Here is a 13,582-nt window from a genome sequence, read left to right on the forward strand (position 1 = left end):
TTTACTTAGACATTTCTTCTGTTCTTCTTTTATGTGCCATGTCAGCCATCTACTCCCTTTTTGCCTGTTCTGTTAACCTCTACAGTGCTGCATAACAAAAAATGAATTTGGGCTTTGAGCAACTAATAAATTCATCAAAGATATGTCTAATTCTAATTCTCTTACATGCTGTATAAAAGGAAAAATTCTTACTATTTTTCATTTGTCTCAACACAATATAGCTCAGGAAATTTGTTTTGTTTTGTTTTGTTTTTCTATAGTTCAGGAAGGGCTCCTTATAGTTCAATTAGGAAAAAAGGAAAGATGTTAATAAATTTATGTTCAAAACCTACATCAGTCAAGAAGCGGCTTTTTTTTTTCTGTTAAAATCTGTAAGATTCTTACCTGGGGGAAAAAAAAAAGAAAAAAAAAAAGGTGTTTGAACTAAATCACTCATTTGTTTCTAATAAATGGCACTGACCTTATTTAATGCTGTTACCTTCATGACTGGGACAAAATAATATATTAATCTCTCTTTTAAAACGGGAGTGGCCTGCAAAGCTAAAATCTGTGCACACTGAAAAAATATATTATAGGGAATAGAACCTTGAATTCACATTCTCTGTGTTCTATTTGCCTTTAAAGCATAGTGCCTTTTAGGAACGCAGCCCTGAATTTGCAGTTCTCTGTAATCTAGCTGATGTGAGTTAACCTAACATATTCTGCGTAATTCTACATTTATACAGGCAATTGCTTTGCATCTGTCTATTTACAGTGAAGTCCTGGTGGGATGTTATTCCTGAAGTTTTGTTCTTGCTGTGACACTAACAGCCATTTTCCTATTTACAAAATGGGTGGCTCATTTACATCATCAAATCTTTACAACGGCTACCAAGTTAATGATTGCAAAATAGACAGAGGGCTTTAAAATAAGTGGTAAACTATTTCTTATTCTGTTCTTCTGTTGATCAGAGCCAGAATGCATTGTGTGCACTGTGTGCACTGTTTAAGATTTGACTACTCTGCCTGTTTGTTGGAACTGTCACTAGTTACCAGTTCAGTTGTGGACTCATAGCTCTAATCCAGTAACAGGCTCTCAGAGGCTTCATTTGAACAGGTACCCAAAATCACTGCTTCTCTTGTGTGACACATCTCTGGAGGAGAACTGCCTCATGTTGCATGACTACTCCCAAGAGCCACCACCACCAGCTGGCAATGCTCTTCATTTGTTGGCAGCAAAAGGTGGAGCTTCCTACATAGTGGTCTTAAAATTGTGTTTGTTCCTTTCAAATTGCTGTAGGAAATCTCCCTGAATGTATCCCATTATTATGTGTTATATACCCATATTTTATGGAATTAAGGAAAATGTGTTTTTGGAGAAAAACATGCTTTATTTATTGGTGTTATCAAATCCAGAATTGCATTAAACACTGAATTTTACTCAATACAGGAACAACTTAATAAAAGTATTCGCCAATATTAATAGAAAATCAGGCTATGTAATCTTATGGCCCAGATAGCTTCAAAACTGGAAACTTTGACACTTTATTTTAAAAACAACTCACTTTTCTCTTACCAAGGGAGATACAGCTCCTCATAAAGCTTCCTGATATATATGTATTGTCTTTCATACTAGTATTCCCTGAAAAAGGTGCTGAAATGTTACAGGTTAGGTCTGTTGTGTGATGGCAAGATTGACCAATTTGACCCGTGGGTTTTGGCGAAGGGGAGTTTATTCCTGAAAATCTTTTATCAAATTCAAATGATACCTAACAAACTATGTCTTGAAGCACTGCAGTACAGTGATGAGTGAAAAGATTACATGCTAACTTCAGAAATATATGATTTTGCCAAAAGAATTTGTCTTGTAACTGCTAAGGAAAATGGTAAACTTGCTCTGCAGTAGCTTCTGGTTTAGGACAATGTATCCACAGATTGCAGTGGTTATGTTATAACCTTCACCCATTCAAGCAATGGTGTCAGTTAAAGTCACCAAATGCAGCCTGTGAATGTCACACCTTCATTCTAGGAAATGCAACTCCTAGCATCCTATGATATTTAAAACTTCACCATATGCTGATGTAATAAAAGACAGGATCTACATGCGTGACACTCAAGATATAGAAAATTCTTAAGAAATAGAAAATAAGAAGAAACACAATTTTGAATCCGTCTCTCTGAATTTGGAAGAAAATAAATTCCATTGATTTCAGCAGTAGGCCAGCTGGGCTTATGGAAGATTAATAAATGAGCAGGATTCCAGGAAGTTAGACTGACTACTTCATAGGCTGGTAGTATTGTGTGTTCAAAGCTAAGCTGATAAACAATTCCAGTTTCTATCATCCACGTTATAACTAAAAGTAGCTCAGTTAATAACTGGAGAAAGATGTCTGAGTCAAGTACCACATGTAACAACAGGTTGTAATCAACTTCAGAGTGAAGTTATAAATTTCATTCAGATGCTTTTAAAAGTAGAAAAAGTCAGCTTGAAATCACTCTAGTAATGAGCAAGCTGACTGCTTTGACAAAAACAGTCTCTGGATGCAGTGGTGGAGAAGCTCTTTCACAGACTCTGCTACCAGTTGTAACACTTCAGATTTTGTTAAGAGTTGTTTTCAAGTCTCTGTTGAGCCAACAGTGTAGCAAGAGGAGGAAGGTAAAAGCTTTTTGACCTCTGACTCAAAAACAGACTCATGTTCTAATGCAATTTCAATGGAAACTATTGTATGTAAAAAGCCAAGAAGTGAAGTCATTTATACATCAGATTCAAACAGCCTTTATGCTTACTAACACTTTTTGTTGTGTTTGACTTTGAATGTCATATGGTTTGGGTTATAATGAAATAAATGGAGTGCTTTGAATAACCAGTCTTTCAATTTACATCAGAAATCAGCCACAGTCATACTTTAAAGGCAAGGAAAAAACTTTTTACTTTGGCTATAAATCATCACAATGACTGTATACTTCATGTTCTGTTTTTTAATTGCATAGTTTTGTCAACCTGAATTTTATGCCGGTATTTATGATTGTATAAAGTTCTTAAATACAACAACCAAATAGCCCTCAGGACATCAGGACAGGTGAACAAAACAGCTTTTCATGTGTTAACAATTTAGATTCTAACAGTATCTTGGATACCTTAGAAAATAAATCAGTAATAATGGGAAAAAGAAGTCATTTAAGGCATTTCTCCAGGACGTTGTCACAGTCTGATACATATCATTCTGCTTTACAGGTACGTTTCAGACTTAGGCAATCTTCAGCAGAACTAAAATTTCCTCAGTTAAGTAGTAATTAGGAGCACAGGTGAATATAATTTAGTCTCTGATGTTGCAACTAGTAGCAGGGAGGTTTTACAAGGAGTGAAGTTCACCTTTGGAATTAGATTTCTTAAATTCCTTGTGGTTTCAGTCTTCACACTTGCTGTTCTGACATCATTTGTATCCTGCTCTGCCTCTCATTTTTTTTGGAACCAGTCAACTGATTGCTCATTATCATAATGATTTTGCATTCACGTAAATGACTGCAGAAGATGCAAAGCAACAAAAAAGCAAACCCAGGAAATCTTCAGGATGAATGCTTTTTTCATGAAACACATGAGGTTTCAGAGTTTTCCAAAGTCTACTGTTTATTCCTTTATACCAGATTTTGTGTTAAACATTGCTAGAAGCATAGAACTTGAATGTAAATTGGGAAAGAACGTTTGTATTCTGTGTCTGTGTTCCTGAGGGGTTCTGGCTAGGAAGAACCTGTACCCCAGAAGAGGAGATGCTCAGTCAGGATGCTTGCCTCTGTTAGGCCCAAAGTAGTCACTGCGTGGACTATTACGGCATTACATTTCCCGTCAGCCCGTTTTTCTTGACAAGTCTTTGCCTTGCCTAATTTTCAAAAACTGCACTGCAGAAAAGCAAACAGTTGCTTCATAGGGCTTGTCACAGTTCTGCTTAATAGTGCTGATGTTTAAATATAATCACCATTTTCTTTATATGTCACCTAAGTAAATGGAATAAAATTCATTTTTTAATTTTTCAAGAGTTCACTTTTATGTACATTTGAATCTCTATTTGTGCTATCTCGCTACAGTACATCTGATATGCTGTAAATGCATAGTTTCTGAAGTGACTGGGTTCTTTTCTCTTGCTTTGGGTATGTATTTTTCTGCAGGAGTACAATGTAAAGTTTCCCAAGATTGCTTAATGAGTGTTCCCTTGCAAAAGGTCTGGCTTGAGTCACAGTACAAATGTAATCTTCTTTCGTCTCCATGGAACATTGCCTGTAGGCCATTGCTCCCTGATTTCTTGCTTTGGAAAGAACCAGAATAGTTTAACTCATTTTAGGCACCTGGAATAAATTGCAATGGCAGTGCAGCAGCGGTTACTCCCTACCCTGTTCTCCGCCATTTTCCCTCATCACTGTTGCCTATCAGAAGTGACTCATTTTCTTTGGGACAAGGGGGCATTTCCCAAGGTTGATGTTATATCACTGTAACCTGGCAGGAAGAGGAAAGGGAAAAATCACAGAGGAAACGAACTGCAGATAAAACATGGTGGTTTGCTAAAAAGATACCTTTTATTAAAAATAGCCTTGACTTGACGTATTGTAAATTTTAGTCTTTTAGATTTTATTAACATGAGGTTGAAGGGAAATACCCCATAAAGTTAACTTTTGTACAATACTTTGTTGTGGTCTTATAAAAATCATTGTATTATCCTATTCTATCTAGTTGAATTAAATGCAAATTGTATGTATCAGCTACCTTAGTCTGGGGGAAGATGAAAGAGAATAGGGGAAAAAAAAAAGAGAGAGAGGACTGAAAGGAATTTTAGTACTGTTTTAAGAAAAGGAATTAATGTTTCCAAGGAGCATTTCAGAAGTACTGAGTTATGCCTATTATGCTCAGATTCTTGTATGGAAATTCAGTCTTGTTTGAGGCCAAGGAAAGCTGTGCCTGAGCAAGAAAGGGAGATTGGTTTCCTGCATAGTAACACAGTGCCATCCTCCACTAGCTGGCATGGTCCCCTCAGTTCTCCTGATGCTCTTGACATGGTGCACTGCTGCCAGGATTACTTTTTTAGACTGAGTGCATTTTCACATTTTTCTGTCCAAAAAAAAAGGCCTAGAGAGCATTATTCATAAGTGAAACAGAACAACTTTATCCTGCGTACACACCTGATTCACCAGGTGCCACTGGACATTCCTTGAACAATCCTGTGTGATTAGATCCTGGTTAAGCTTTCCCTTGATCTTCGATTGATGTGGAGCTGTGCCTAATGCATTGGCAGTTGGTGTAGGCTTTCTGGTTTTTCTTTCCGTTTTGTATAAATAAGTAACTGTTCTCTTTGGGACACTTTAGTTTAATATTCAGATTTGGAGAACTGAAATTAGAGTCAGCACATTCTGACAAAAACATAGTTGCATAAAAAGTTTTTACATATAAAGGATCTTCTGGTCAGTTTCCAGTTTATCTTCATTTTTTTCTGCTTCCTTTTGGACTTTTTCAGCATTGCTGAGTTCCCACATGAACATCTGCAACATAATTTTGATCATAAGTGCTGTATAATCATACATGCTATAAATATTAGATTGTTTTTTAAAGGCCAATTCACTTTGATTTTGAATATTAAGTGGAACAAACAAAAAATATATATTATTCAGACAATTGCTCTAATTTCAGTGTCCTCATTTCTGGGCTAAAATGCAAGTGAATTCTGCTATTGCCAGGGTTTGAAATGCATAGTCTTCTAATTAAGTAGTATGCAGAACCACTCAAAGAGCTAGCGGTAGAGGCATACACAGGATTGAAACACATAGCAGACTCTTTTGCAACTGCAAAAGATTTCTGAATTAGGTGAGTGAGACTATAAGAGAGAATTTCCCCAGTTTGGGACAATGAGAATGTTTCTCATGCGATATATTCAGAAAAAGGAGAGACACCTATGCAAAAAGCCCCCCCCCAACAGGTGCGGATGTGAATATTTGCAGTTTACCAAGTAAGCCTTTTCAGATTAAGTGAGCTTCTAGTACAGTGGGTGTAAAATTTGCCTCACCTTACCTTACCCTAACCTTGACTTGCATCCCAGACCTAGCATACACATCTCTTGTTGCCCATTCATATTTTAAGTGCATTTTTGCCCAACGCTTTCTTTTCCTCCAGGAAAGCTGCGCTGGCTATGCCAAGTGCCACCTGGGTCGTGTGTGCCATAGAAGTTACTTTGCTAGCAGAGTTTCTGTAGTCATGCTTAATTTTATGTTTTAGAGGTCTTATTGCAGTCACATGGAGATGTCAGGTCCATTACCCCACTACTTTTTTTATTACTGTCAGCTGTGGGCCCAACAAGAAAATGAATAACAGGGCCCAGGATTCTTCAGTACTTTTTAAATCCTTGAAGATGGACTTTTCCCCACCATGGACAAGTCAGAATTGTAAAACCAGGTGATACAGGTTGCTGCTGATTTATCTGATTACTGGGGTCATATTAGGGCGTAGTGAGTGCTTTTATAGATAAATAAAGCAGACTTCTCAGATGCAGAACTTGCTGTCTGCTAAGAAGTACAGGTGAGCTGGAGATGCATGACATGTCAAATGAGAGGCAGTGAAGTGTATGCATCTTTTCATTTCCTACCTGGGTTTTCTTTTCTGATAACCACATAATGGAGAGAATGGACCTGTAGGTTTCTAGGCCTCAGGAAGGAGGTAGGTCTAGAAAACTTTTAATATAGTAATTCCTATATGCTTTATAAATTGCCGTTTCTCCTGTGAACAAACAATATTTGCCTGTATGTAAGAACTTACATAGAGGCTGAGTCCAAAGGACAGTGGTATGGGTACATATCTTTGTTTACTTTGTTTTGTATATAGTTCTGTTTATGCCAGTGTATGGTCATATGGTATAGAATCTTTTATTTTTTTTTCTATTGTTTAAAGTGAACTGTAAGCTAGACTAAGACTTCCTAGACTCTGGTTTTCGTAATTTCTGGATAAGAGGAATAAAGAAAAGATATTTTCTGATTTCAGAGAGCATCTGTATTTGATATGGTACCTTCATGTGTATCCTTAAAAACTACATACGTGCCAAGATGTGTGCTTCTAACCAATTTCACTTCGGCACTGGGCTGAAGCTTGCAGTTTTGTGTCTCATGTATTTACTTGCTTGAAAAGATATGTGCACCTAAAACATTTCTGGGAGATATAATGGCATTCACTGCCCATATCTGGGCACCAACTTGTAAGGGAAACCTCCAGAACATCTCTGAAGTCATGAAAACCACAGACCTGCCCTTTCAATCTGTTGTCTCCAAGTCAGACGTTAGGGACTTGATATATATAAAGTTCTGTGCAGGTGTCTCTTTCCAGTATGTCCTAAACTGAAAGTGTGAGTTAACAGGGCAAACTTAATTAGAAGGTGGTAAAGATGCAGAATCTACCTCTGCCTACACTCATGGAAAGTGCAGTGGGCCCAAACAAAATAAAAGTAGATCACTGTAGTGTTTGGGCATGCTGGCAGCAATGCTCGTTGTTCCAGTGAGCCAGATAATTTCAGTCTAACTCTTCATTTAAATGAGCATGTAATCTGGGGGACCAAAGCAAACTCCTTACTCACGGAGTGAAGCTAAACACAGCATCCAGCATCACTATTTGCAAGTTGGCAAATTCCTTCTTGAATAACATCTGATAATCATCCTTGTCTGCGTGACCTGTATGTCAGCATATGCTGAGAGCACATCTATTTTGAAACCAGTCTTAATAACACAGCTGCAGCCCTGGAGAAGATTGTGCTGCCTGAACATGCCTCTGCACTGCTCAAGCTAAAGGAAAGTTCTGCAGCAAGCAGTAAAATCTAGTCTGACCTGGGGAAAGAGTCTTATAATTAACCTATTATTGCGAGATTTTTGGATTTCTTCCCTAAGGAAAGAGAATCTAGTCAAGACATGAAAAACGTGTCAATCTAATATAATAATAGTGAAGCCCTGTGGTCCAGTGATGCATTAGATTTATGAAAAGCTCTTTTCTGTTTATCTGATACAAACACAAACTTGCTCTCAAAAACATTATATAACTGTTAATCCATAATACATTTATCTTGTCAGTTGAAAGAGCGATCTGCAGTGACTAGCATTTTTTGGATGAAGCAGGTCTTTATGGCTCTCTTTTCCATTTCTGGCAACTTTCTTTCATACTGCAAGCATTATTTCTCTGATATAAAATGTTACAGCATAATTTTAGGCTGTGGTCCATATCCTGCTAATCAATGTAATTGCCTTCCTTGTTCCTCCCTGTCTCCTTTCCCTTTTCCATTCATGTTAACCACAAAATATTTTCTCTGAACTGATGTGACTGAGCTGGAATTTCTGTACAGTATCACCATAAAAAAAAAAAAAAAAAAACTTCCTGGCAGATAATTACAAAGCAGATAACGAACTTTGTGACTGAGATTTCCATAATACTCAGTTTACTTCGTAATGTTTATCTCCCCAGTCAAACCTTCCCTGGAATGGCTCTTTTCAGTGAATCAGTGAATTCCACATTGTCCATATAGGATATCAAAAAGAAAAAATGCTGCTGCTGCTTTCAATTAGGAAAAAAAAAAGTTTTATAATAACAGAATTAAATATTAGAGGGGATTTGTGTTATTTGATGCCTCCTTGCCTTGCAAGCAATGTCAAAATGAAAATATCAGGTGAAAATTTGGAAGGACGTTTTCTTAGTTGTAGTTCTTGATAGGGCACATATCTGCATGTAAGTGCTATCACTGCATTTTCTCACAGTACTGTTTTTCAGAAATAAGCTCTACCCTGTCTGAAATTTTGCCCTGAAGTCAATTTTTCAGAAATACACAACCAACTTTTGAATACAAGGTATAGACCTCATCTTGCTTTGATAGTTCTGCAAGTTGCTGCTTTGTATTGATAGCTTCTGAAGGCATTTTTTTACATACGCCTACAAGTAGGATTTTATTTTTTTTTGGTGGATCTATCATCTCCTTTAATAAAAATTATGTGAGGCGAGATTGTGTAAAAGTTTCCTGTGCATATGCCGGAAAGACAGGATTCCTGTCTCCAGCTTCAGAAGTCTGGGGCATGTACATATGTAGCTAAGCCTGTCACTTGGCAGGAATGAGGTAACTTCAAAAGAGAAAAAGTTGTTTTTTTATTGCTGACTTTCTGATGAGCTTTCTCTTCTAGTCAACAAGACTACTTTTTTTTTTTCTACAAAAATCTTCAGGTGAAATAACATTTAAAAGAATACTACCGTGGCCTTCGCTATCCATGAGGAAATGGTTGGCGACCTGCTACGGAGCTTGGATGTGCGCAAGTCGATGGGGCCGGATGGGATGCACCTGAGGGTACTGAAAGAACTGGCGGAGGAGCTGGCCGAGCCGCTTTCCATTATTTATCAGCAGTCCTGGCTATCGGGGGAGGTCCCAGTTGACTGGCGGCTAGCAAACATGACGCCCATCTATAAGAAGGGTTGGAGGGCAGACCCGGGGAACTACAGGCCTGTCAGTTTGACCTCAGTGCCAGGAAAGCTCATGGAGCAGATTATCTTGAGGGTCATCACGCGGCACTTGCAGGGCAAGCAGGCGATCAGGCCCAGTCAGCATGGGTTTATGAAAGGTAGGTCCTGCTTGACGAACCTGATCTCCTTCTATGACCAAGTGACGCGCTTGGTGGATGAGGGAAAGGCTGTGGATGTGGTTTACCTTGACCTCAGTAAGGCTTTTGACACCGTTCCCCACAACATTCTCCTCAAGAAACTGGCTGCTCGTGGCTTGGACTGGCGTACGCTTCGCTGGGTTAAAAACTGGCTGGATAGCCGGGCCCAGAGAGTTGTGGTGAATGGAGTCAAATCTGGTTGGAGGCCAGTCACTAGTGGAGTCCCCCAGGGCTCGGTACTGGGGCTGGTCCTCTTTAATATCTTTATCGATGATCTGGATGAGGGCGTCCAGTGCACCCTCAGTAAGTTTGCAGATGACACCAAGCTAAGTGCGTGTGTCGATCTGCTCGAGGGAAGGAAGGCTTTGCAGGAGGATCTGGATAGGCTAGAGCGATGGGCTGAGGTCAACTGCATGAAGTTCAACAAGGCCAAGTGCCGGGTCCTGCACCTGGGGCGCAACAACCCCAATCAGAGCTACAGGCTGGGAGATGAGTGGCTGGAAAGCTGCCTGGCCGAGAAGGACCTGGGAGTATTGGTTGATAGGCAGCTGAATATGAGCCAGCAGTGTGCTCAGGTGGCCAAGAAGGCCAACAGCATCCTGGCTTGCATAAGAAGCAGCGTGGCCAGCAGGGCTAGGGAGGTGATTGTCCCCCTGTACTCAGCTCTGGTGAGGCTTCACCTCCAGTACTGTGTTCAGTTTTGGGCCCCTCGCTACAAGAAGGACATGGAGGTGCTCGAGAGAGTCCAGAGAAGGGCAACGAAGCTGGTGAGGGGTCTGGAGAACAAGTCTTAGGAGGAGCGGCTGAGGGAGCTGGGTCTGTTCAGCCTGGAGAAGAGGAGGCTCAGGGGCGACCTTATCGCTCTCTACAGTTACCTTAAAGGAGGCTGTAGAGAGGTGGGGGTTGGTCTATTCTCCCACGTGCCTGGTGACAGGACGAGGGGGAATGGGCGAAAGTTGCGACAGGGGAGTTTTAGGTTGGATGTTAGGAAGTACTTCTTTACCGAAAGGGTTATTAAGCATTGGAATGGGCTGCCCAGGGAGTTGGTGGAGTCACCATCCCTGGAGGTCTTTAAAAGACGTTTAGATGTAGAGCTTAGCGATATGGTTTAGTGGAGTACTTAGCATTAGATCGGAGGTTGGACTCGATGATCTTGAGGTCTCTTCCAACCTAGAAATCTGTGATACTGTGATACTGTGATACTAAACTATGTCACAGCTAATCCATCCTAGTTAAGTGCATTGGCATGGCTCTCTAATGCAGTCAGTTTCTATCCTATAAAGATAGAATGAGTTTAAACAATAACAGAGGTTGCTAGTAATATAGGCTATCTATGAAAAACCAAGGGCAATTTTCCTATTGTCAGCAAAAGGATACAAGAGGAAAACACTTGCCATCAGTGGGCTGTAGCATCTCTTTTCCGGTAAAGGGAAATATTTCCCAAATGTTTTTGCTGGCTGCAATTGCAGCACTCTCAAATAGAAGATAGACTTGAAACATGGAGGAAAAATGGCAAATTCTACCAAGTGCGTGCTGGATGTTGGAGTGCCATCTTCCCTCTTGTTTGTTTCTTGTTTAAGATATGTCTCTTCTTTGGAAAGTTCACCTCTGATATACGAATGCCTACATATTCCCACCGTAGTATACTATATTAAAAAAATAAGCATAGGCCTGCCTGAGAGGGCTTGATATAGATAAGTAAATGGTAGTTCATCTCAGGTACACCGAATCATTTGAACATGTTGAACTCTGCACTTGGAAAGGACTCAGCAGCAATCCTTGCGTATCTTCCTTCCCAGGACAAATTTCAGCTCTTCGTTCCTCCCAATAAAAGGAAAAGATAATTATATTTGAAATACTTTCAGATCCCTGGATACCTTACATTCTAGATACAAGAATGGCTATACATTAGATATAATACAAGCTAGATACAAGCAAGGGCTATCTCTCAATGATTACCACAATGTAAGCTAAATCGTGAGCACTCTTTGACTTCCCAGAATTTGTTTAGGACAGAAACGTAGCACTAGTCTTAACAATGGGGACAGGTTCATTCACTGATGAAATGCAGCAAGAATAAAATAAATGAGCCTTTCAAAACATGAAGGATGGCCTTAGGCTGTATGAGATATAATTAATGGCTGCTTATTGTAATAAATACATTGCTGTAGTGTTTACAGCGTATGTAAAATCCTCTTTTTGAGGCAGAAATAGTAAATAGCAGTAGCAGTCAATAGCATTTCACAAATAGTATCTTCTTCAGGGTACCATTACAAAGCTGTTAGGCAAAATACGTTTCTTTTCCATGAATACTGTGGAGCACTCTTTTTTAATTACCGGAAGTTGGATATTTTAATCTATGTGCCAAATGGCAAGGAAAAAAATATTTAATGACATTGTCCCTTTGAATCACCTGATAAATGTTATCAAATTGTGCCACATACTGCAGAAAGATTATGATTTCAGTCCTCCTTTTGTTGCAAAGAAACTCTGATTTTTTTCAAAGAAAAAAAAAAAGTCCTGATGACAGTGTGAATGATACCATTTCAATTTATAGGGTATTGTTCACTTCAGTCTTTCATCAAACATAAGAAACTTTCTCAAACTTACATTCTATCATATTTTTATGGGAGATGTGCAAAGGCTTTCATGCTTTGCTTAGTGCTTTAAATGTTTCAGAAACTTTGAGGCAGGGTTGTGAAATAATGTGACCACTGTGTCTAACCTCCTATGTTAGCACCAGCTACACATTTCTCATCTCACACCTGAATGTAATTTGGTGTCTGATTGACACATTCTGTATGGTTGTTACCTTTGCTGTAAAAAGATTCTAGTGTAATCACTTATGTATTGCTTTCTGCCTTGTTGTTTTGTTGTGTTGGTGTTTTTGTTTTTTTTCCCAAATGCAGGAACTCAGAAACGGAGATATCTAAATATGCATTAACATTTTGCATGTCTTTTGAGACCATAATATCTCCATGTGAAGGCCAGAGTGACAATAGTTTGGACTGTGGAAAGGAGTGCTATTCCTAAAAGGAAGAATAAGATAGGTAACAATTCATCATAATTTCATATAATGAATGTATGTCTGTAGCTGTGGGAACCTTGAGGGGTATGTACACAAGGAGGGAGCGGATTTGTCCCAGGCTAGGATGTCCCCAGGATGTCCCCTGGAAAACCGTTTGGGAATTATCAGGGTGAAAATGTGTTTGCCCCGTGGAGAGCTGCCCACAGGTTTAGCTATGAGTAATGGAATGAAAAGGAAGAGGGAAAACAGCTTCTTGAAACTGAGGCTTCTTAGGCCTCCACAGGAACGCTGGTAACAGTATTAACAGACAGCAACTTCAGAAAAGTCTAGATGATGAGACACTAAAACCTTATGCTGCTGTGATTATATAGCAATAAAGGCAGGCTGTCATGGATATTCCTCTGTATTCCTGAACCATTTCTCCAGGCTCCCTCCTATATAGTAGGTTTGGGAGTTTAAGGGCATGGGGGGGTTCTTTTAGTCCCCTTGTTTCAAAGTCTGACAAGCACTGAGCTGAAGCAAAGCCATGTACTTTCCTTGTATTTGTCATCATGTTACACCTTGAGCAACTGCAGCGTAACTGAGTATAATGCAAAATTCTGCAGCTGTGGCCAGTGCTTCCCTGGCATTTCTGGTCTCTATCTATTGAAAAATCCCACTTGGAAATGAAGCCGGCCACTGGAATTTGCTAATTCCTTTTTGAAGGCAAGTATTTCTGAAGTGGCTGACAAAGGTGAGTTTAAGCAAAACAGTAATAGCTGTCAGATGCCAGCACTGGAGTTATCATTTCTTGTAATCTCTATGCTGGAGTGGAGTAGATGCCAAATCCCAAATGTAATGGTGATGGAAATGTCTACATCACCTGGATCTTTTGGGATGTGTGTTGCAGTACTCAGGCTTCACTACCTAGATGGAAGAAAA

At 39.4% G+C, this 13,582-nt stretch overlaps 1 protein-coding gene across 6 annotated transcripts in view; it reads left to right on the top strand.

The window, feature by feature from the left end:
- The window catches only part of ATP10B (ATPase phospholipid transporting 10B (putative)), a 216,125-nt gene that overhangs the window by 143,113 nt on the left and 59,430 nt on the right, over window positions 1-13,582 (top strand). For 4 of the 6 annotated variants that reach the window (XM_067005484.1, XM_048064682.2, XM_048064688.2 and 1 more), the window contains one exon: window positions 12,543-12,683. The exons of the other annotated variants lie outside the window; for them this stretch is intronic. The gene's annotated coding sequence lies outside the window, so the exon portion shown is untranslated. The remainder of the gene's footprint in view (window positions 1-12,542; window positions 12,684-13,582) is intronic. 6 annotated transcript variants of the gene reach the window in all.

The sequence above is a fragment of the Anser cygnoides genome, chromosome 14 (genome assembly GCF_040182565.1).
Source record: "Anser cygnoides isolate HZ-2024a breed goose chromosome 14, Taihu_goose_T2T_genome, whole genome shotgun sequence".
Lineage (NCBI taxonomy): Eukaryota > Metazoa > Chordata > Aves > Anseriformes > Anatidae > Anser > Anser cygnoides.